The sequence below is a fragment of the Felis catus genome, chromosome A2 (genome assembly GCF_018350175.1).
Source record: "Felis catus isolate Fca126 chromosome A2, F.catus_Fca126_mat1.0, whole genome shotgun sequence".
NCBI lineage: Eukaryota > Metazoa > Chordata > Mammalia > Carnivora > Felidae > Felis > Felis catus.
Window position 1 is genome coordinate 32,636,567 of NC_058369.1, and position 24,870 is coordinate 32,661,436.

Genomic DNA, 24,870 nt, shown 5'->3' on the forward strand with positions numbered 1-24,870 from the left:
TCTACTTGCTCGTCCTGCCCTGGAGGGAAAGATGACAAAATCCACACGAGCTAAATCGCTGCACAAGCGAACCATGGGTAAGGGCCTTGGGTCAATCCAGGACAGGAGAATGACATCTGTTAATGTTTGGGGATGGTAACATTCCCCAAGGACCTTTAGAAACAATGCCAGCTTTCAAATAGCGCTGGTCACTTCCCTCCCCCTTCTCCCCATATAAACAATATCCTTCAAACTTTAATAATGGGAACCAAACCTCATGCCACACTTAACATGGTAACATAGCTGTTCAATGACTTTGCTGAGGAGAGTCCATTTTTTTTTTAAGTAAAAAGTTTCTCTACCACGCCAGTAGAATACAATTTAAAAAGTACATACGGTAAGCAAATTCAAGTACTGGATGGCTTAAAGATTAAAATTCTATCTTCCTAAACCCAGTTTGGCAAAATCTTTATTCTCACTTGGATTACTCCTTCTATAGAGAGTAATCCAAGTAATCCAGAAGTATGTAAATACGATTCTTTTACCCGTTGTAAAACACATGTCTGTGAGTACCTCTGAGGGAGCATAAACTGAGGGACTATTGTGGAACAGTAAGGTTTGCACCTTTACCTCGAGTCCTCTAGTTCTGCTCTTTTAGCTCCTATTTTTTGAGGGTCTAATATATGCCAGACACAGGGAGTATTAAGGATGAGCAAAAGTTCACCAGCAGGCAAGTCAGAGAGATAAACACATAAAGAAGTGATTACCATCCATGTGACTATTTAAAGCAACAACCAGCAACTTAGCCAAACAAGGAATTATTAGGGAAGGTTCCCTGGGAAACTAACCTTTGATCTTTGAGCGTTATGTACGACCTCACTTGGTGGAAAGCCGTGTTGAGGGAAAAGGCAGAACAAAAAGTGGGGAGTATATTGTAGACTAGAGGACTATGGAAGACCAGTGGGAATCTCCTCTCGAATTGTTGGGGCATGGCTGCTCCAAGTGTGGCAATGAAAAAGACCGAAGCTATATGGCAGACAGTATTGAAGCCTCACTCTATAATCCACCCCATAATCCACTCAATCCACTCCCATCTTGGGTTCACCTATAGCCTCGATGGAACAGTTCTTTTACAGGCTGACGGCCTTCCATTTCAACCACCTACAGCTTTCTGCTTCTCTGAGGATTTTCTGATTCTTTCAAAGGCCAAGGGCAAGGCAGCCAGGAAGTACTGAGGACTTAATGGCCCCCTGGGCAATCTTCAGTCAATGAGGAAGGGCAGTTGGTGTGAAGATACACAAGCTTCCCCACCCCTTTGTGACACAACTCTCAGTACAAACTAAACAATCCTCAAAGTTTCCCCAATGGGATTGAGTCCAGTTGCCCACATTTACAAACCTTACCTGTCTTCCCTCATTCATTTTCCCCACTGCCTCATGTAAGCTTGCTAGAATCACCTTTCACACCCTGTGCATTAGTTATCTATTGCTTTGTAACAAACTACCCCCGAATGCAGCAGGCTAAACAACAATGCTCAGCCCTGTCAGTGTAGAACCTGACATGGGAGCTACATCGCACAAACCATGAGATCATGACCTGAGCTGAAATCAAAAGTCAGCTGCTCAACCGACTGAGATACCCAGGTGCCCCAAGAATAAAAAATTGACTATCTCTTGTAGTTTCTAGAGGTCAGGAAATGAGGAGAAGCTTAGCTGTGTGGTTGTGGCTCAGGGCCTCTCATGAGGTCTCAGTAACTGAAGACACCACTGGAGCTGGAGGATCCGGTTCTAAGACGGTTCACTCAGATGACTACCAAGTGGGTGTTGAGTGTTAGTGGGGGGCCTCATCATTAGAATTCTTCATAGGGTTGCTTGAGGGTCCTCATGACATGGCAGCTGGCTGCCCCCAGAGGAAGGGATGCAAGAGAGAGCAACGCAGTTGTTACAATGTCTTTTATGACTTGGCCTCAGAAGTCACACTTTTCCTATACTTCACTTCTGCAGTATTCTACTGGTAAAACAGGCCAGCCTTATGCAATATGGGAAGGAACTACAGAAGGGCATGGATACACAGGGCTAGGACTGTTGGGGGACATCTTGGAGGCTCGCCATCATACTTTATCTTAGGGTTTAAGAGTAAAGTTTATCCTAATCCATTAATGATGCCTGCATGAATGGGACACAGAAATGCTATCATGGATTCATACATGTATGCATGGGGATCTGGTATCCTAAAATTCCTGAGTTCAATCTCCAAAATTTTCGAAGATTACTTTGATTCTGACCAAGTTCTGAAAAAGCACTCCCATTCTGGATGTAATTGTTCCAAAATTAGGCCAACCCCAATTTCCTACTAATCTAATTCTTCCTTTTGGGATTCATGTTGCTGAGCAGATCTGGGACAATACCACCCTACCTCATTTAGGAACATTTTGAGATCTTTCAGTTGTTTATGACAATGCTAGGCTACTTTGGTCACTAATACAGGTTCAACATTCTAAAGACATTGTTTCTTCTAATTTGTAATTAACACGCATTCTTCAGCAAAACCATTCACTAGGAAAAAGCAACAAAATTTCAATTATCCTTCAGTATTACCATATTCATATCCACATGGGAATTCCACAATATAAATCAGGTCTCAACAAGTTCTGCCCCCAGATTCCTTAGAATATAAAAAATGATATAAATAATTCAGTTTGCAAATGACAGTTCAAAGTCTTCCTCTTTGCCCTCTTGTGACAAAATTAATACAAATACGTCCAAAGTAAAGTAACTGTCAAACAGCACAAGAGGTTCACTAGGAGGAAGAGTTATACTTGATGTATGTTTCAACCACGCCCTGAAATAACCTGTCAACACATAGCCTAAACAATATTCTTAGTTTGCTTCCATGGAATATGCAAATTGCAATCCAATTTCACAATTACATTTCCTCAGGTTTACATCCTTGGTTATATCAAGATCATACGAGCATGTAAGACTTAAGTTAGCAAACACAGAGCAAAATGTAAATACTTAGGCATGTGAACACCTAAAAACTCAAGTTTCAAAACTCACACTGTTAAAAGTTCTTACGTGCGCTCTTTTTTAAATGATGTACTTGGTTATTTCCGACAGCATTTAAAAGCATGCCAGCAGGATATTATCTATTTGTAATATATTCTTGTACATCCCAGGGACTGGGAAAAAAATGTTAACATTGGAATGTTAGAATAAGATGTGAGTATTAAGTAAACAAAGGTATTTACCTGGAAAGAAATGGGTCAAACCAACAAAAAATACAGAGGAATGGTCTAAAGTCATCTTCATTGCTAAAAGTTCAAGTGTTTTATTGATTATCATTTTTCATTATGGTACTGGGTAGAGAAGTCTGAGTTTTTCTTTTTCAAGGAGACACCAACCTCTTTTTAATCGTTCTCCAAGTTAAGGGGAAAAAAAACTGCTTAAACTCTGAGAGGTATAGTCTTTTCTTAGGATGCCAGGAAGACAGATTTTAATTAATTTAATCACAGTAAAATCTCAACATCTAAAATAATTACCAGTACCTAGCCAAGAAACTATTATGTGTTGAAAGTAATCAGTAAAAGGGAGCCAGGCTGGTCAGTTAAGAATCCAACGAAAGCCTTTTTAGTGTTGCTGATCAAGAGCAAAATCATCAGGCTTGAGTTGTTCTGCCTTAACTTCCCTTTCTCTTTTTCTCTGCCAACCCAAGCTCACTATAAAATGACCAAAGCAACTTGGATGTATTTATGGGTGAATCCCATCTCCATATGGTGCCTGTAAAGAAATCTGTTTTGTTTATCCAGTTTATAACAGTGAAATGTGATGATTCCATTTTGTTTAATATATGTTTGCTGTATTGCAAAATAGTTTGGCTCTCTTAAAAATATAAGTTAGAAACAACGGGGTTCTGCTGAGTCATTCATACACATTAGCCCTGAGAGCATTAATTGAAAACAGCTGGAGAGACTTTTTTTTTAATAACAGCTTTATTGAGATATAACTCACATACCATAAAATTCATCCTTTCAAAATGTACAACTCAGTGTTTTAAATATATTCACAAAGTTGTGCAACCTCACCACTATCAAATTCCAAGACATTTTCATCATTCCCAAAAGAATCCCCATACATTAAACACTAAAAGTCACTCCCCACCTCCTCCTCCACCCCATCCCTGCAATAATCTATACTAGCTAAAGATTCTATAAATCTAAATAATCTATAAATATAATCAATTTATATCTCTATAAATCTGTGATGGACAATTCATATAAATGGAACACTGCAACATGTGGCCTTTTGGATGGACTTTTTTACTTAGCATCATGTTGTAGCATATAGTGGTATTCAGAATAATATTCTATTGTGTATGTACCTATATATACATTGTGTATGTATGTATATTTTTATGTATATATATATATACATACATACACCAAGATTTTTACTATATGCAGAAAATCTACAAACTCCACCAAAAAAACTATTAGAATACATGAATTAGAGAAAGTTGCAGGATACAAAATTAACACACAGAAACAATTTGTGTTTCTATATACTAATAACAAGCTACCAGAAAGAGAAATTAAGAAGACAATCTTATTGACAATTGCATCAAAAAAAAATAAATAAAATTCATTGGAATAAATTTGAGCAAGATGGTGAAAGACCTATACTCTGAAAACTGTAAGACATCAAAGAAAGAAATTAAAACCAAATAACCAAATAATAAACACAAATAAATGAAAAAATGATGCCATGCTCATTAACTAGAAGAATTAACATTGTTAAATGTCCAGACTACTCAAAACAATCTATAGATTTAATGCTCTCCCCATCAAAACACCAAAGGCTTTTTTCACAGAACTAGAACAAACAATCTTAAAACTTGTATGGAACCACAAAGGACCCCGAATAGCCAAGGTAATCTTGAGAAGGAAGAACAAAGCTGGAGGTATTGTGTTCCCTGATCTCAAATTATACTAAAAAGCTAAATAATCAAAACAGTATGACTCTGGCACAAAAACAGACACAAAGATCAACAGGACAGAATAGAGGGCCCAGAGATAAACTCACGCTTATGTGGTCAATTAATCTACAACAAAGGCAAGAATATACCACAAGGAAAAGATGGTCTCTTCAATAACTGGTATTGGAAAAACTGGACAACTACATGCAAAAGAATGAAAATGTACCACTATCGTACACCATATTTGAAAATAAATTCAAAAGGGATTAAAGACTTCAATGTAACACCTAAAACCATTATACTCCTAGAGGAAACATAAACAGGAAGCTCTTTGACAGTGATCTTAGCAATATTTTTTGGACCATTCTCCTCAGGCACGGGCAACAAAAGTTAAAATAAACAAATGAAATTACATCAAACTGAAAAGCTTCAGTTTATTCAGTGAATAAACCCATCCACAAAATGAAAAGGCAACCTACTGAATGGCAGAAGATGCTTGCAAATAATATAACCAGTAAGAAGTTAAAATCCAAAATATATAAAGAACTTATGCAACCTAACATCAAACAGACCAGCCAGACTAAAGAATGGGCAGAAGATCTGAAGAGACATTTTTCCAAAGAAGATATACACATGGCCACAAAGCACACGAAAAGGTGTTCAACGTCACTAACCATTGGAGAAATGCAAATCAAAACCACAACAAGGTGTCACCTCACATCTGTCAGAATAACTATTATCAAAAAGACAAGAAATAACAAACGTTAATGAGAATGTGGAGAAAAGGGCATCTTCATATACTATTCGTGGCAATGTAAATTGGTGTAACCACTATGGAAAATAGTAATGGAGGTTCCACACACACACACACACACACACACACACACAAAGAACTCTCATAAGATCCAGCAATTCCATTTGTGGTTTTTTATCCAAAGAAAACAAAAACATCAATTCAAAAGGATATGTGTACCCCTATGTTCATTACAGCATTATTTACAACAGCCAAGATAAGGAAACAACCCAAGTGTCTACTGATAGGTGAATGGATAAAGAAGATGTGGTGAATGTATGCAACGGAATGTCACTCAATGATAAAAAAAGAATGAAATCTTGCCATGTGCAACAACATGGATGGAGCTGGAGGGTATCATACAAAGTGAATTCAGAAAAAGACAAATACTGCATGATTTCACTTATGTGTGGAGTCTGGAAAAAAAACAACTGATGAACAAATATAACAAAACAGAAACGGACTCATAGATGCAGGAAACAAACCACTGGTTACCACAGGGAAGAAGTTTTCCAAGGGAGGGGAGGACAAACTCCCAGAGATAAACGGTACAGCAGAAAGAACATAGTCAATAATACCGTAATAACTTTGCGTAGTAAGAGACGGTAACTAGACTTATTGTGGGGGATCATTTCATAATGTAGAAAAATATCACATAACTATGACATACACCTGAAACTAACAGGATATTATATGTTAACTATACTTCAATTTAAAAAGATGAATCAGGGACAATCCTTGCCTGTAACTAACACTATTGCTTTCCTTCTGCCCCCAAATCTTCCCAGATTTAAAAAAAAAAAAATTAAAAGAAAGGAAGTCAGGAAGGCAGGAAGGCAGAAGGAAGGAAGGGAAGAAAGAAGGAAGGAAGAGAGAGAGAGAGAGAGAGAAAGAAAGAAAAGAGAAAAGAAAAGAAAAGAAAAGAAAAGAAAAGAAAAGAAAAGAAAAGAAAAGAAAGAGAAAGAAAGGAAGGTAGGAAGGAAGGAAGGAAAAGAAAGGAAAGGAGAGAGAGAGAAAGAAAGAAGAAAACCCTTTTTTGTTCAGGCTTTAATGTGCCGAACTTCCACAGATAAGTCATAATTTCTCTGAATAAATCATGATAATTCTCATCTCCTTTGTCAAATATTCTCTTTTCCAGCTTCCCTTGCAACTAGGAGCGGCTATGTGACCCAATTCTGGGAAATGAGACATAAGAGAACATTTGAGCTTCTCAAACCTTCTCCGCTAATTAAAGGAGACTGATCTCCCACATACTACTCTCCTTCCTGCATGGGATGCTAGGGACACAGTGCCTAAAGCTGTGGCAGCCACCCTGTGACCATGAGGTTACCAACACAAGGAAGATGAATCAATTCACTTAGGGTGACGGGAAAATGAATATCTTGGGTCTTCAATAGCATCATTGAACCACAAAATATTCGTTCAGAACTTCTTATTAATAATATACATCATGATGACTTCAACAAACAAACAAGTCCTGGAACTTGTTTTCAGCAAACTTACAGGCAGGCCAGATAGTGGAAATTCTCTGGGGAGTAAGCTTTAGGGGAGCTCCAAAGCCATTTTTCCCCTCCAGGGGCTGGCAAGGCTGCTGGTTTTCAAGGCTACCGAGCTCAGGAAGAGGGCAGAATTATGGCAAGTTTAAAAGTGTCATAAATCTTGCTGTTCTTGCTAAGATTCACCCATTGTTTTTGAATAAACCCTTCCTAGATTTTTGCCAGTTTTCATTTCCAGAGATCCCCTAAAGTTGATCTTGACACTTTTGCCAGTGTTCTCATTTCTTTTATGGAACAGTGAATTTTTGGAGGTCCTTCTTCCACTATTCCAGAAGCTGGCCCAATGTCTTTTTTTTTTTTTTGAGATTCCTAATCCAGAATTTTGAAAAGAATGAAAAAAGAAGACTTGAGACATTTCCTTGGGGGGAGGGGGTGTGTGGAAATGTGTTTAATAAGAAGTAGGCAAGTGGATTAGTTGTCAATTCTAAAAAAATAACAGAAAAATTGATGTGCCAATTAACTAATTATTACATTTTGTTAGGTGCACAGCACACCCTGTGTACTGAGCTTCTTTTCCTTTTGCTTATTATTAATTCAGAACCAAACAGAACTGGAAAAAAATATTTTCATTATACTAAGCATGCAAATCCTTAATTATATTTCTTCATAGCTCTCACTGGTGAGAGTGAGGAGGGGAGATTCCTGATTTTTGTTACTTTTTCCATGCCCAAAGAATGTGTCAACTGCTGTGCTACCAAAATGAGGCATGTTGTGGCAGCTACCAGAGATGAGGCAACGTGCTGAGAAAATTAAACTCTTTCAGACTTGTCCTAAAAAACTTAACCCTTTAGTGTGATAGCAACATCTCAGAGATTGCCCCCAAATCCGTTGGAGCAGGAGCAGGGGCAGGGCGGGGGTGGGGAATCCCACTGCTAATAGTGAGGTATACATTATTGCAGTCTGGATTTTAGAGGGGTAAAGCATCTTTTTCTTCCTTCCTTCCTTCCTTCCTTCCTTCCTTCCTTCCTTCCTTCCTTCCTTCCCTCCCTCCCTCCTTCCTTTTCTTTCTTTCTTTCTTTCTTTCTTTCTTTCTTTCTTTCTTTCTTTCTTTCTTTTAGGATAGCACTTGATATCCAACTTTCAAGATTATGTGAAATCTAAACACGTGTAGAATATTTCAATGTAATTTTTATATTTCATAACACACTACATAGAGGCTGATGGCCTTAGGGAATCGATTGTTATCACTTCCGAGATTGGTGATGTTAGTAGAGAGAAGGTAGCAGAAGTTACTCCCCTTCAGATATCTCCAAAGAGCAGCAATGGCTCCTTATAAATGTATAGCCCAGTCACCCAAACCAACAGCTGCTTCAGTATGATGGAAGCAAAGTGAGATTCCCAACGTAGATATCTATAAGCATCGAGGCAGAATAAAGGTGTACTATGTTCCTTTCTTGATTCAGCTAATTGCTGAATGACATTTTAATAAGCACCTGAGATACGACAAACCTGCTATTTATATTAAAATCAGCTCCAAGCTGCAGACAAGAATTTTGACTAGAGAACCCAACAGGAACGCCCCGATACCAAAGCTGGGCAAAATGAAAACACTTTAATCACTGTATATCTTTGAAGTCCATAAGCAAAGGGATAAGAAAACGTTCTCCCCTTCCTATAAGAAGAATCAATTGCAAAGGCTGCAGCGAGGATAATTTCTGTACAAGTTGTTAAAATCCTAATTAGAAATTTCAACTTGAAGATTCCAATAGTTCTTTGCTCTCATTTTATCTGAACTAACATTTTAGACGGTTGGTTTGTGATCTTCCAGAAAACCTTGTTTCAAGATAAGCCCTTTCATCTTTCAAATGGCTTTAGGGCATCCTTCTCAGTGCCAGGAACACAGCCATTCATTTCACAAATGAGGCCAAATGATGACATTACTTGGCCTTCTTTCACAAACATCCTTCCTATCCACAGCAAAGCAGTGAATGTTACAACGGCATCTGAGGCCTACGAATTGTCTCTGTAAATCCACACACACACACAAGAAAATCAATAGACGTTTTCAGAAAGTTAGAGCTCCCCTATACACTAATAAGCTGAATACATTGGGAGAAAGACAGTGTTAGAGAATTCCACTTCTGTGATGAGTCTTATTATGGTTTCTTGGCCTTTTTTTTTCCAACTCAAAGACTGAAACCTGAGAGAAGGTAGTCCTTAGCCAATATGACTTTGAACAAATCACCTAAGCCTTACCTTATTTGCTTCCACCCCTTACGTATCAATGGAACACTAACAGTATCCAGCCCAAAGGACTGTACTGAGGCATAAGTCTGTGTCAAGTGCCTACTCCAGGCTCTCGTCAATGCCCAATAACAGGTGGCACTGATGATGACAAGAATTGCATTGATGGTTGGTAAGTAAGAGGACACCGATGACTGGCTAACATTGAAATTTCGCTCAGAAACTCCCTGTTCTGTTGCTCGTCTTCCACTCGCCCTTGCAAGGTTTCCTTCCTCAGCACTCAGAGAGTTCAGATCCCCCAGAAGGAAAGAGAATCAACAGTTTAGTAAGTCCAAACGTCTGCAACATAAAGACGACTGAAAGAAAACAGTGAATAAATTACTCAGCAGGGTGAATTTGGATGCTGGAGCATCTATGTGGAGCCACTTCCTGCAGACAGCCACACAGGAAGAAAAGAAAGAATGAGACCAAGAAATAAGCAGAAGAAACAGCCCAGTGGAGAGTCCACCTGGATAGCGAGTCTTTGTGAAATGAATGGATTCACAGGTATCACTACAGTGAGCACCTTTGTCAGAAGAGCTGAGCTGTAGAGACTTTCCTAGCATTGTGTGATTAAACTGTGACTCAAAGCAGCATAAATGCAGCATAAATTTAATTCTAATTCCTAGAGGAAAGTGGATTTGTCGATATGGTGAAGAAAAGTAAGATTTAAGCTTCTAAGATTTAAATTCCAAGGTTTTTGTGGCGGGGACAAGGGGTTTATTTCTGTTTGATTTCAAAGATGCGGATATTGGTTATTAAAACAATGTTTATGATTAATGTAAGAAAGAGGAGTGATATGCAGGAGTAATCATACAGATGTTGAAGCCCAAAGAGCTGAATCCAAATTCCATCTCTGGCTCGAATGAGCTGGACTAGAGTAAGAAAGTCATTGAATTTCTCCATGTTCAGTTCTCTCACTTATAAGATGAGAGAGCTTAATGACTTATTTTATTTTGTCCATATGCATTTGAAAACCTTTATGCATGCTTATCATTAAAAAAAAAAACCACACAGGTTATAAGGTACAACAAAAGCCCTCCCCAACTCATTACTGACGATTCTCATTACTCAGATCTAACTACAATGAACAGTTCATATACATTAACATATATAAGATAAAGACATATATTTTACCAAAAAAAATGATTCTACTATACTGACTATTATGCAATTGCTTTTTTATTCCTAGTGATATTTCATGAGCTCCATTTCAAGCAAGTCTAGGTAAATGTACTTCATCCTTTTTAATAAATTTTTTTAACGTTTATTTATTTTTGAGACAGAGAGAGACAGGGCATGAATGGGGGAGGGACAGAGAGAGAGGGAGACACAGAATCGGAAGCAGGCTCCAGGCTCCGAGCCATCAGCCCAGAGCCCGAGGCGGGGCTCGAACTCACGGACCGCGAGATCGTGACCTGAGCTGAAGTCGGACGCTTAACTGACTGAGCCACCCAGGCGCCCCTCAACCTTTTCAAATAACACATAACATTACATTGTGTCATGGTTTATTTAACTTTTCATCCATTTGGAAATTTAGGTTGTTTCTATTTTTGTTTTTTAGGGGATACAAACATGGCAGAAATGAACATTCCTGGACATACATTTGTGTGCACTTAGGCTCACACGCCTGTTAATAATGGATATTTTACAATGCTTCCAAAAAATTGATATTTTTCTTCTTTCCCAAACCATATTTTTTTGTCTGAAAACATGTTGTAGAGAGCGTTCACAAGTGATTCTGAATGACCTCTCTCTCTCCCTCTCTCTTAAAGAAATAAAGATACCAATATGATGACATTTTACTGAAAATCTGACAGAAAGCCTAAAGACAACTTTTCAGAAGGTGTTGTTTAATATCATCAATAATGGGATACAGTTTAACCTGTCAAGCCCCTCAGAATTTTAAAGAAATATTTGGGTCTTGATGAATGAGAATCATAACAAAGTAATGGCACAGTGTGGGAGAAAGGGGAAATATTAATTACCTAAAGAAAACCAGGCAGAGCTCAGCTGAGAAGACAAATCTCTTTTCTGACTGACATACTAAGTGAAAAGAATAATTCAACTTCAAAGCCAGAACAAAAAATTCGCTACTCACAATAATTTAGGAGTCAAGATTGACAGTTTGCCACAATAGTTAATCTCCTGATTCACATTCAAGGCATTGACTCAATAGAATGCCATCACTTATAGTATTGCCTAAACCTAATGAAATTTGCTACTGGAGATTTTACAACTTCCTGTGTTTAAGAACAAAGGTCCCTGAAAAAAATGAGATGTCATTTTAGCTGTTCATGCCCCCCTTTCAACTCAAATACTGCACATTACATCAAGTCAACAAAATATAGTGATTAAAACCAGTCACATTTACTACAAAGGAAACAGATAATATGATGGATGGCATGTTTACCTGCTTCTGAAGGCGGACTATCAAGTGGAAGAAGGGAAAGTCAGGTAAGAATGGCATGACCACCCTCTTGTCTTCTTCCAACAAGGCATCCATCCAAAAACACCGATTTACCTTCCACATGCTTTATTTTTGGGGGGAGCATCCATCTTCTCAGAAAGAGACACATTTCCTATGTTAGAGGGAAGAATTTCAAATTAGTAAGTTATTGATGTATTAAAATTTTTGGAAAGGAATAAGAAAAGTGCGGTAAGAAAATTACCAAACCCAAATCTTTGTATTTTTTTTTTTATGGAACCTTATCGCAAGGTGGTGATGTAATTCTAAGAACCATTCCAGTGAGCCAATTCATCACCCCAGCCAGTGTTTTCCTTCTCTATAGCTGTGTCACTGAGAAAGTTCTGAATGTGGTATATTCAAAGAGCCTAGGGCTGATAATTTCACAAAAATTACAGTCTTTATGGCTCTGAAATTATTTATATTAACGTACTCTGAAGAAAATCCTGAGTCTACCATAAGGCCAAGTAACAAGTAACTGAGGAGTGCCTGGGTGGCTCAGTTGGTTGAGCATCTGACTCTTGATTTTGGCTCAGGTCATGGTTTCACGTCTCGTGAGATTAAGCCCTGCATTGGGCTCTGCACTGACAGTGTGGAGCCTGCTTGGAATTTTCCCTCTCCTTCTCTCTCCACCCCTCCCCTACCTCAAAATAAATAAATAAACTTTAAAGAAACAAGTAACTGAAACTGAAGTCTTAGCAATTTCATAATATCCAACCCTTACTTTCTCAGTATTGTTATATTTGTAAAACAAAAGTATTCTGCAGGTTTTTAACATTTTAAGTATTTCAGAACAATTCCTGTGTAAAATATCCAGCACAGAGAGACAGCTATGTTTCCTATAAATCCCACAGAAATGCTTATCTTAGACACAAATGTTTCATTCAGAAATATGTCATTAAAGGAGCTTGGATTCTACACAGCGCCTGCTTTCAAGAGAACTCTCATCTGTTGGTTTCTGTTTGTTACCTGCCTGACTTCCATTCATTCCTCTTTTGCATCCTGATTTTCCCCGTACTGCTCTTTCCATAATCTCAGCAGGGTGATGTCCATCATCTCCATAGATCCAGAAGTGGACAGGTGACTCAAGTCTGACCAAGCACAGCATCACATCCCTGGGACCATAGTGATTCATTCAAGGATGAAGAAAGGAGTTCAGTCTGGGCTGACTATAGCCAGTGAGTTTCACTGCCAGGAATCCATTTTAGAAGACAGACCTTCTGTTTCCATGGCCGTTGCTTTTATTTGATGCATACCTTCCCAAACAAGCCTTTCCTTCGGCTGCCTTCTCAATTTGCTAGGAGCTTTTGGAAAACGAAATCATCTTCAGATTAGGATATTTCATTCTTTTTTCTTTGCTTTGATCATTTCTACCCCCTTCAGGTTGCTTTTTTTTTTTTTAATTTGACTCCAGCCAGCCCTCTCCATGTCTTCATTTCTAGAACTATAGTATCCAGGAACGATCCAGAGAACAGAAAAACGTTTTTGCTGCAGAAGGATCAGGATCTAGGCACCATGTGGCATTCAGTTGGAGAGTTTCTTATATGTTCTTTACAAAAACAACAAAACAAGAAATAAATAAGAAACTAGAATCAAAAAGGAGCCATCCCAGCACTTTTCTCTCTTCTTGAAGCTTGGCTTTGCATTCTGCAAAACAAAGCAATTTACTGGCAGTGCAAAGCTCCTGTGTCAGTTACAACTCCTTCTCTTGCATGGGACTAAAACCTCAACTCGAACTGTCTTAAATCAAAAAAGAAAGAGAGAAACAGAGAGAAGCCTCTTTTTCAGAAATGCCCAGGATAGACGCTGGCTTTGGGGCACAACTAGATTCCAGACCCAAATGATATTATTAAGACCCATTTTCATTTCCCTTGTGCTGGCGTTATGGTCACAATACTCACGGTGATGCTGAAAAATCAGGGTTCAAGTACCTGTAGATAGAGGAAGAGAAAGCATATGCAATGCATTCATTCCCTCACCTACCCCTCTCTCTCTCTCCACACAGTTGCTTCCTGGTTACAAACCCGTGTCAGACTGTGGCATCCCAGAGACGGAGGCTTTGGATCACAAGTCTAGGTGACCCCAACACATCTCTCCAAAGTTAACCAGTTCAATCACTATGCCTAATTGCAAAAACCCTGGTGGGACGCTCTCAGAGGGGCCACCTGTATCTACCCCGAGTTCAGTCAGAGGAGCCATGAAAGCCACCTCTTTTGGGCTATAAGGCAGAGCATCTCAGAAAGCTGAAGGGAAAAGAGAAAACCAAAGGGCTCTCAGGCATAATACAGTCCCCACCACAATGTATACACACACGCTTCGCAACCACTGAGGGTCTTCCTATTACTCCAACCTATTCTCCCATGTGGTTAGGGATGGAAATGAAGTTGAACAACTTTCTCCTCTCGGGCTATAAACAATCCACACTTCCAACCTCTCTCATGTGTTTCCAAAGTGCAAGCTTCCTCATAGCCCGCGGAAGCAGGGTCAGGACATCTCTCAGAATACTCTAAAACAGAGATGAGTCCAGTAAAACCCCAGGCCAACTCCAGCCGATGTTCTAACTAGCACCAGATATGCCAGATCCAACGAGTTCAAATCTTGACTCCATCAATTATTAGCCAGGTTGTCCCTAGAAAGTCATTCAACTTCTCTGTGCCACATTTTCTTTGACTGTAAAATGTAACCGTTGTGGTCTCTGTGGTCCTTCCTCTATGATATTCTGTAATGATTTATACAGTGGGCCTGTTTGGTGGTATTCTCTTACATCTAAACTACTGTTAATACTCTAATCTTCTTCTAGACCAAGAAGAATTATTACATGTCAAAAAATAAAAGGAGCATCGGTATGGAAATACAAATCTGAATTCTCAAGCCAGCCCTGACCCCAGTCATTGTGCGGCCTTGAGAAGGCACTAGGGCCCCTGGATTCTCTCCTATAAAATGAGGGAATTAGAGTAATTGTCTCCATGTTTCCTTCCAGCTTTATTCTAATAATACTCCTTAAGTGTAACAACTATTTTAAGACTGGACGTGAGGTAACTCACACGTTACCGTCATGGAAACATTAAGATGTCTTTGTTAAATAAAGGAAGTACCAGGATGCTGTCAAATATGGAATTCTCTTGTATACGCGAGGCTGGAGAAAAAAAAAAATTAAGACTGCAACTTCTTAGTAACACTTCTGATAAGCTCTCTGGGGTACCATCCTGAGAGAATATAGCTCTTCATTAAGATGTCCTAGCCCAGCACGACAGAAGACAATATGCAGAACATTTTCCCTTGTAATATGTTGCTGTGTTTTTGTGGGTCGGTTGTTTTTTCCTCTATTGATTCCATTTACTGGATAACTACTAATTGTTTCCTTGGCCTAGTAGTAAGCCCCATTTGTGATTTATAAGATGGATTCCAAAGCAATCTTTATTTTGTTGGAGGCAGAGAAATTGGCTTGCTGTTACCTTATAGTCTTCTGGGTTCTGGAGGAGACTTACCCTGAGCAGTATTATGTCTGAGCAAGGAGCCGAGCAGTCCCCGGGCCGTCACAGCCATATATCCTTGGTATACCAGGAAATATGCTTTTGTTCAAAAATCATTTTCAAGTCACTGCCCAGGCCTCTCCACAGAAGCAAATGCCATTCCATCATTAGTTTCTCTTCTGACCTGTGCTCAGGCACAAACACATTCTCCTACAGCATCAAATACTCTTCAGCAAAGACTTCATCCTCAAACCATCCCATCAAAGTAATGAACAGAGGACACTTACCAGCAGGACTAATCTTGAGTTTGCGCCCTATTTTGTGAGCCCAATCGCATCTTCTTTATAAAAGGCAAGAAACCAATTAGAAGCGCAACATTCATAGATGAGGATGAAAGAGTGCGGTATCTGACACTCCAGAGAAATAAGGAGGATAGAAAATCCATTTGTTGAGTGCAGACTACCGGCTGAATTTTAAATGCAGTGTCAAATTAAATCCGAGTAAGAACTTAGTGGGGGAGGTTGTGCAGACGTTCCTCTTTCCTTTTTACCCTTTTACAGGGTTATGAAGCAACTTGTCCAAGGCTGCTGAGATGCTAAGTAGCTGAGCTGTGATCTGGACCCAGGGCTGTCTTGCTTTCAAGACTGTGCCCCCAACTTTACCCCAAGATGCCCAAATATCATGTGATACAACTGGGAGAGCATGGGCCTCGTACCTCATTCAGATCCACACTGATGCATATTACACAGTTTCCTAGATAATGACCTGCGCCTCCTTCTAGAGCACTTTCATAATGCCCCAAAAAGTGAAATTGTTCTCAATATCTTGCTTACTTGAAAAGGCAGATTACACTCGTCATTCAAAACAAAATAGCTCCCCCTACAGTTTTTGTTCCATACACATTCTCAGCTTTGGCAAAGGAGGAGGGAGGGAATCCGCAGGTCGGCAAGGCTGAGCTGAGCGTTTCCTCCTTACTGATGGGAGTAATTATCAGTCCATCTGCTTAGAGAGGATCAGTGGGTGCTACTCGGAATGAGAAGATGTCCCTTTTGCATTTTTCTCCATTTCAGCAGAATCAATCTATAATCTGTTAAGAGCCCTGCACTGATTCTGACTGGCTCCAGGCTGGAGTGAAAGTGAACTTTCTGGAGGCCGAATTCCCTTCTGATTTGCAGCCCAGGGCTGGCAAAGGCATTCTGTCAGCCTTCCAAGCCCTGAGATTCCTCTGTGACATCACAAGTGCCGGCTTTGCCCGGCGCCCAGTGCCTCCCCGGAACTGTTTGGACCAGCGTACAGCTGTGCGTCAGCATCACCCCTGGACACGGCCCCCACGTGCGTTCCCATGAGGCTGCAAGCGGGAACACCACTGATGATGCAAGACCGGTGGGAACTTCTCTGCAGTGTCGTGGGTGCTCAGGGGGCCTGGGAACGTCACGAATGCGGAGTGGCCTAATGTCATTTGATCTCATCATTATGCCTTCCAACAACAAGCTGTCTCTACCCCTCTCCCATCTGATTCCTTCCCTTAGAGCATTTCCTAAGAATATGGGTGGGAATGATGGGGAGGAGACCCTTCCTATGTCCATGCAGAATCTACCTAAGTGGATAAATGAGTACCATGCGTAAGTACCATGCATAAGTACCATGCATAACAGTCAGAACTCCAGCCCTCCCCCCATTGATACCAGACAATTAAATGAGAAATGCAGCTAAAAGGTAAAAATTTTAAAACATAGACATAGTGATAGCTACTACCTAATGAGTTCTTCACATAGACTAACCACTGTGTTAACAACTTTACACGTAACGTTTCGTTTAGTTCTCAAAACAGGCTTATGAGGCCTCTTCTGCTAATACACCCATTTTGCAGAGGAGTAAACGAAGATTCAGAGGAGCTAAATAATTTTGCCAAGCTCACACAGGTGTCAAAAAGCAGAGCATAGAGTTGAACTTATATCTCACTCCAAAGTCCATGCTCTCAGCACTCTGCAGTACTGCTTCTCCGAAACAGAAATGCCAGCTTTTATGCAGCTACTTACGATAGAAAGTACAAACGGATCCTAGAAATGACCCTTAAAATACTCAGATGCTTAAGAAAATTGAAATTTTGGAATGAGCACGCTTGCCTCATAAGGTTGTTCTTTGCATCCAAAAATGGCCTTTCACTTCACTGACTGGACGTGACAGTTAATGTGTATAGAATGGTTTGTGACTTTTCAAGCATTTCCATGTACGCCATTGGATTGGATATTGCCAGGAATCTGTGAGAAACAGAGGGCAAGCATTATTATTCCCACTATCTAGATAAAGTGGCAGGCTTAAGGCCATTCGGTGACATGGCCAAGGTCCCAGAGTTTAAAAACAATGCGTCCCAACTCAGTTCACAGCTTTTTCTAGTCCCCAGAGATGCCTGACTTGGGAACAGAGAGTAACTTCAATCTTTCCGCCTGGCTGAGGACAAACCCAATCCTTCAGACCCACTTCCTTCCATCTCAGTTAAAGATGTAACTGGCCTTTCATCCAGACACCTCCATCCAGGGCCAAGATTAAGTCACTTATTTGTGCTAATTCTCCCTGCCTACCCACATTTGAGGAGCGGCTTGTTCAGAAAATTCCCCCAAGTTTTCAGACCAGCTGAAAGTGATGCGCAACAGAAAAGATCACAAGGCAGGAGGGATGGATGGGAGTGTGGCAGACTAAACATCTGGGGATGACACGGCCCAAATTGGTGAATTTATTTTAAACAAGTCGCCTAGTCTGAGCCATGATCACCTTCCCCATGTCAACGTTATCAATGGAATGACCTCCTAAAATTTCCTGCGGCCACTCAGGTCCATTTTTCACAGTGAAACAGTGTCATCTTACAAAAATGCAAGTCCCTCTCAGCTTGAAGCCTTCCAAATGCTTCCTAAAGCTTTCAGGATTAAGACACCAAATCCTTATAATATGTAACCCCAGCTGATTTGTCCAAATTCTTAGGTCATTCCCCTACCAGGTGCCTTTCCCCTCTGAGTCTTCTTCTTAATCTCTTTGCCTAACACATGAAAAGCCTCTTTATAATCTCCCTCACAATAACCCCCAACATAGGCTTGGGCATCTCCAGAAATAGCCTGGCAAGACACCCATTCCCTGGATAAGCATATCAAATTATCATTCACTAGTTGAATCCCAGTCAGTTCCTGAAGTCCCACAAATCTGGGTCCAAATCCCCTTCCGTTACACTAGCTGTGTGAGCTCTGTCTCAGTACCTCAGTTTCCTCATCTGAAAGGTGGGCAACCTCAGAAAGTCACTGTAGCAAGTAAATGAGAACACACGTAGAATGATTCAAAAAGTGCCTTACACGTGTTTAATAAGTATTAGTCATATCATCATCATCGTTATCACCATCACCATCATCATCCTCATCATCACTTTCCCCACGTTCCTTCCATTCACTTGGCTACACACCCCAAGTGTCTTTATCCAATGCCTAGTAGTATAAGCTATTTTTTAAATTAAAACATTTATCAAATCCCCACAGGACTCTCTAGAGCCCAGAGACTTTTTTTTTTTTTTGACAGAAAAGTGCCTGGATTATGGTGAATATTTCCCTAGCCCTACCGCCAAGTTTGTGAGGAGTTTACTGACCAGGACCACAAGCCATGCCCAACCTCCTTCCACAAAGCCATGCCCACACCTCACACCCACGCACACAGACGAAAGAGTAAGCTAATTTCCTGGTTCAGTTGCTTTTAGAAAGGGATTTCTAATTCAACTTGAGTTTCTACTACGTCAACCCTATAGGTGTAGAGGGAATTGAAGAGACGGTAGGTGACAAGTAAGGACCAGAGGCAACTACATCAGGACTTTCTTTTTAACAGAAGGATGGAGAAATAAAATAACAAAAAAACCTGATGTGGCGCTCTCATTTGTGTTTCAAGTTCACGGCAAAAAAATCAATATGGTCTCTGTCTTTTCTTTCAAGATCTCAAATGCTTCCTACTTCAAAGCGTATCATCTGTTTAGTTACTGCCTTTCACAAAGACACAAAGTGAGACATTAATCTGTGCAGCATGAACTGAATTTCCAAAAGGTATACATGGGGAGTGTACATGAGAAGAATCTGTGGATACAATGCAGTAAAGCACACTGCCCTGCCTTGGTGATGGGAGTAACTGTGCTCAGCGCTTGTGGGTAGATTCCACTATTTCATCACACTCACGTCGACAGCACAAATGCCATGCCAGATGAATCATTAAGGAGCACCATATTTTCTTTGTACCTACAGCCTCTTCTAACCATAATGAAGTGGTTAAAACAAGCAACTGATAAAAACCATGGGCCAGTCTATTATTTTTACCCAAATATACCATAGCAACCACAGGGATGAAACAGACAAACAGAAAAAAAAAATCAACCTTTAGAGCATAAATTTAGGTAATTCAAAATGAAATCACCATTCAAGGAACCCAATTCATCTCACCTTATCACTGCAAGAGGGCAGCCAACTCAGGGCAAGAAAAAGATATTAATTCCTCAGTTCCTACTCACTTTACCATCGCCTCTCCACCCCTGGTATGACTTCAGGTTCCCCATCAGGTTCTGCTCTAAGCAGAGCTCATGAAGAAAGCTTATAGTAACACCCTTTACCTCCCTCTTCATGGCCCTTCATTGCAACCATTTCTACCTTTCTGTCCTCAAGACACTCAGAACAATGCTGGGTAAATCCATGGGACTCCTTTGATTACAAGTGACAGAAACTAAACTTAAATTCATTAAGCTACACGGGAGTGTTTGGCTCTAGTAATGGGGAAGTCCAGGGTTAAGCTGGCCTCAAGGAGCCCAGTAACTTAGACAATGTGATTACATTTTACCATCCCTCTCCACCTCCCAGCTCAGATTCTCCTTGACGTCCTCCTTTTCTATTGATTGGCTGCTGGCTAGCGGCCAGCCTCAGCGATGGAATGGTAAAGAAGCATGAGTGCAGAAAACTCCAGGTTTCCATCACCCCTGCTTAGCCACACCAGAGCATCTCTCTTCCCTCATGGCTCTATATAAAATTGCAGGAAAGGATTCTGATTGGCCTGAACTGGGTCATGCACTCATTCCCGTAGCCTTGGAAACAGGTAGCTATGATTGGCCTGGCCTACTTGTGTGCCCACGCCAGCAGCCACAGGGCTAGGTCTTGTGATTAGCAGCTCCTCACAACCAGAACAGTTCCTACAAAAAGAGGTGTGTTTGGTGTTCCCAGAAGGTGGGTGGGAAGACAAAAATAGCATCTATTCACTGGCTTATCTCATTAAGCCTTTATTTCCAGGATACTCACACACTCTGACCCTCCTGTGCCTTAACTGATGACCTTTGTTTCCCACTAAATATTCCCCGCTATAACCCTTATAAAGACCGGCCTTTTGGAGACCATCTTAAAGCTCTACTTCATCTCATTTTCATACTTAAAGAAATTCAGCCTAGCAACCACAAGTAAATAAAAATCAATTTAAATGTTTACTACATTTTGATATGGAAAAATGCCAGCTTAAGTGTTATTCTTGTAACTCCCGGAAAAATATTCTCTGAGCATTCCCTCTTTCTCCAATTCTGAGATGAACGAAGGTGGCTCTAAAGGTCAGTGAACCTGCGCTGCTCTAACACCAACAATTCCTCTCCAAACCTGTCCCACTTTTCATTTCCCCCTTAATATCTCTATCATTTTCCTCCTACCATTTGCTTTTTGACCTTTCTAGAGTAATTAGCTAGCATCTCCAGACCTCACCATTTGCAGTGATGTATATAATAAAGACCAAGATGATGATGATCAAGACAGAAATCTATTTGGTGGAGCAGGAGGAGCCCCGGAGGCAAACTGGCAAAGTCAGGTTTTTCTTCAGCAGGTGAGGGAGGCAGATCTGTGAAGGTTCGCATGTTGATGCATTTTTCCGAGATACACTATTCACTTAAAGTCTAGCCACTCATTTCACAAACTCACTCAGAACCAGAGTCACACAAAGCATGTAGCATAGACTGTATTCTCATGAGATGTTACATGATGAAAGGCTTTGTAATTACATAAATGTGGGAAATGTTTATATCTGATGCCTCCATTTGAGACTTACGATACATCTTAAAGGCTCTGAGAAGTCCTGTGGTAAAGGAAGACGTTTAACTTATTTTGCTCAGTATTTCCAAAACTAATTAACTGATAAAACTATTCAGGGTAACACATATTAATAGTCTTCTGAATATACTTTGAGCAATGCAATGCTAAGAGATTTGTAGATAATAATACCTTCTCGGGAAAGTTTTTATGTTTTTGGAGGCTCATCCCCCACACAAAGCTCTAATGGTGAAGATGCTGGGTGCACGGCTGGCCAGCATTCTATTCTTGGAAGCAGGACCCTCTGATAATTAGTCTTGTACTGCCTGCATTTGGCTTGGAATTGCTCTCCACGTGAAACTGCTGACCTACTGGGCAACATGGGTAACAGAAGAACCGTGAGCCCACTGCAGACCTCCCTCCCATGAAACCAGTTTAGTGCTCTCACGGCTCCTACCGCACCTTGGGCTTGTTACCAGTTTCCTACAAAAAGGACCCAGTTCTGTTTATCAGTGTTTCAGGAAACTTCTCCAAGCTCCTCCCTTTTTTGGTCCTATTAAATATGTGTGTCCTCCACCTTGCCACTTCTGGTTGAGAACCTTTGGCTTTGGGCTGGGTTTCTACCTCCCTGCCTAGCCCCTTAGATTTAATGTTCTGGCCCAGATGACTAGCTCCAGCTCCAGGTCTACTCTCATACCTTACAACTACAGGTCAACTCCACCCTCTTAAACTCAGGTTCCAGAACCCCAGCTGAGGGATGAACCTACACTTACTATTGGTCTTCAAGGGAAATAGAGAAGTTCTTCTTTAAAACATCCTATACATTTTACCTCTTTCTTTTGTCAAACTTAGTGCACACACTCGCACTCTCCCTCTCTCCCTCTCTTTCTCTCTCTCCCCCCATATATATAAATATATATATATATATATATAACTTAAATCTCTCTCCCCCCGTATATATAAATATATATATAACTTAAATCTCTCTCTCCATATATATATATATATATATATATATATATATATATAACTTAAATCTCTCTCTATATATATATATAACTTAAATAACTCTCTCCCTCCCTCTCTCTCTCCCCCCCTCTCTCTTTCTCTCTCTCTCTCTATATATGTATATGTATATAACTTAAATCTCTACACCACCTCTGAGATTTCAAGCCTCTTGAGAAGAAAAATCTCCATTTTTTCATATATTTCACAATGTCTGCATAAAGCCAATTGCACACAATAAGTATTTGATGAATGTTTATTGACTCCACAAATAGGAAAGTGAATGATCTTTTATATACCATATGGAATTTTGCTTTTGAGGACCAAGAGAAAAGATAACAGATTTATAAATGCAATGTATAAAAGTAAGAGAACATTACATCTTGTTAATTTAGGATTCCCTAATTCAAAAGCTGTGTTAATTCCCACAGAGTGGTGATTTTGCTTGCCTCCATACAAGCCCAGGTCCATCTGGCAATGTCTGGAAATATATCTCATTGTCACAACTGGGGTGGAGGGAACAGAACTATCAGCATCTAGTGAGTAGAAGCCCGGAGTGCTGCTAAATATCTTACAATGCACAGGACAGCCCCCACAACAACAAAGAATCGTGTGACCCAAAATATCAAGTACCGGTACTAACAAATCCTGCCACAGAGATCAGGCAAAAGCCCTCCTTTTCATTGCCCAACAGCAAAAAGCTTTCTAAAGAAATTAATAGCCTAAAAAGATTCCAAAAAGAATTTAAGCTTTTCCAAGTGCATAAAGTCACCTGATTTGCTTTCATCAAAGAGTGGTCCTCATTATTGTTATTATTCCACTCTGTAATCACCCAGAATGCTTTGCTCATGCTCTGTGTTTGACCAATGGCTGAACTGAATTGCTTAAATGCTTTCTCTTCTTAGTGATGCTTTTGTCTATATTACAGGGTAGGAACCAAATTTAATTCGCTAGTCATAGGACAAATATTTACCACAAACAATAGCATTCCAACGGTTTGAATATCTAACTGCCAGAATGGCTTCTATAAAAGAAATTGTAAGCACAAATGCTCAGTTAGCATTTAAGGACCCAACTGCTCATAAGCCAGACAGTACAGGCACAAATTACTGCTTTCTTCACTTGACAACTGCTGTTTTTATCTTGACACATCCACTTAAAAATTATTTCTGACAAGAATCTTAACAGCTTTAAATCAGTCTAATTAAAAGTAATACAGTTTTGCTAGAAAAGTGTTTGAAATTATACAGTATTGCACAGTTGACTTCTCAAATCAAGTTACTGAGTGCATTAGTAAATGCCAAAAGCACCTCCACGGATATATGGCCTCCTATCAAAGGAAAACATTTCTGCTATTCTTATGGAAGTTCCTAGCTGCGAAGTTGTAGGTGGTGAAAAATGCTTAGAGCTTTTCTGTGGTGTATCAGCACCATGTCCTCAAACGTTATATAGATGTGGTAGGCAGCCTGTGACAGTGATCACTGGGATTTCCGGTGATCCTCACCTCCTGGTATCCACATCCAGTGTAACCCCTTTCATGGGAGTATGTATGAAACCTGGTGACTCACCCCTAACAAAAAAATACATATATATAGCACAGGTAATGGGATGTCACTTCCATGATGACGTTACGAGAGAGTCTAGCTTCCATCTTGCTAGCTTTCTCCCTTGCTGGCATTTTCTCCTACCCTCTTGCGTCTTTGCTACCGTGCTGTCAGTTGCTCAACGGAGAAGCTTACACGGGAAGGAACTGACGGTGGTCCACAGCACATAAGGAGTCAAAACTCTGTCCAACAACGCACAAGTAACCGAATCCTCCCAGAAAATACGTGAATGAGCTTGGAAGTGAATCCTTCCCATATAAGCCTGGAGATGACCACAGCACCATGACAGACTCAAAGCCTTGCTAGGCTGCCCCTAAATTCCTGTCCCACAGAAGCTATGAAGTAACATGCGGTCATTTTCAGCTGCTAAGTTTGAGGCCATCTGTTGTGGAGCAGTAGGTAAGTAATACACAATATAACGTCTAAATATTTCTATTCTTTTAAAAATTTTTCATACATGAGACTGGGTGACTCATTTGATTAAGCACCCAACTTTGGCTCAGGTTGTCATCTCTCAGTTTGTGAGTTCAAGCCCCACATTGGGCTCTGTGCTGACAGCTCAGAGCTCAGAGCCTGGAGCCTGCTTCAGATTCCCACTCCCTCTCTCTGTCCGCCCCCCCCCCTTTCTCTTTCTCTCTCTCTTTCTCTCTCTCTTTCTCTCTTTCTCTCTCTCTCTCTCTCTCTCTCTCTCAAAAATAAATGTTAAAAAACATTTTTTTAAT

At 40.3% G+C, this 24,870-nt stretch overlaps 1 long non-coding RNA gene across 11 annotated transcripts in view; it reads right to left on the reverse strand.

Moving 5' to 3' along the window:
* LOC111559434 overlaps nt 1-17,579 on the reverse strand; it is a 464,969-nt gene extending 447,390 nt beyond the window's left edge. For 6 of the 11 annotated variants that reach the window (XR_006593863.1, XR_006593866.1, XR_006593860.1 and 3 more), the window contains exons 1-2: nt 12,962-15,745; nt 11,939-12,107 (exon numbers count right to left, since the gene is read on the reverse strand). This is a non-coding gene — a long non-coding RNA (uncharacterized LOC111559434). The other 5 variants (XR_006593870.1, XR_006593869.1, XR_006593868.1 and 2 more) reach the window with 5 other exon arrangements.
* Between the last annotated feature and the right edge of the window lie 7,291 nt (nt 17,580-24,870).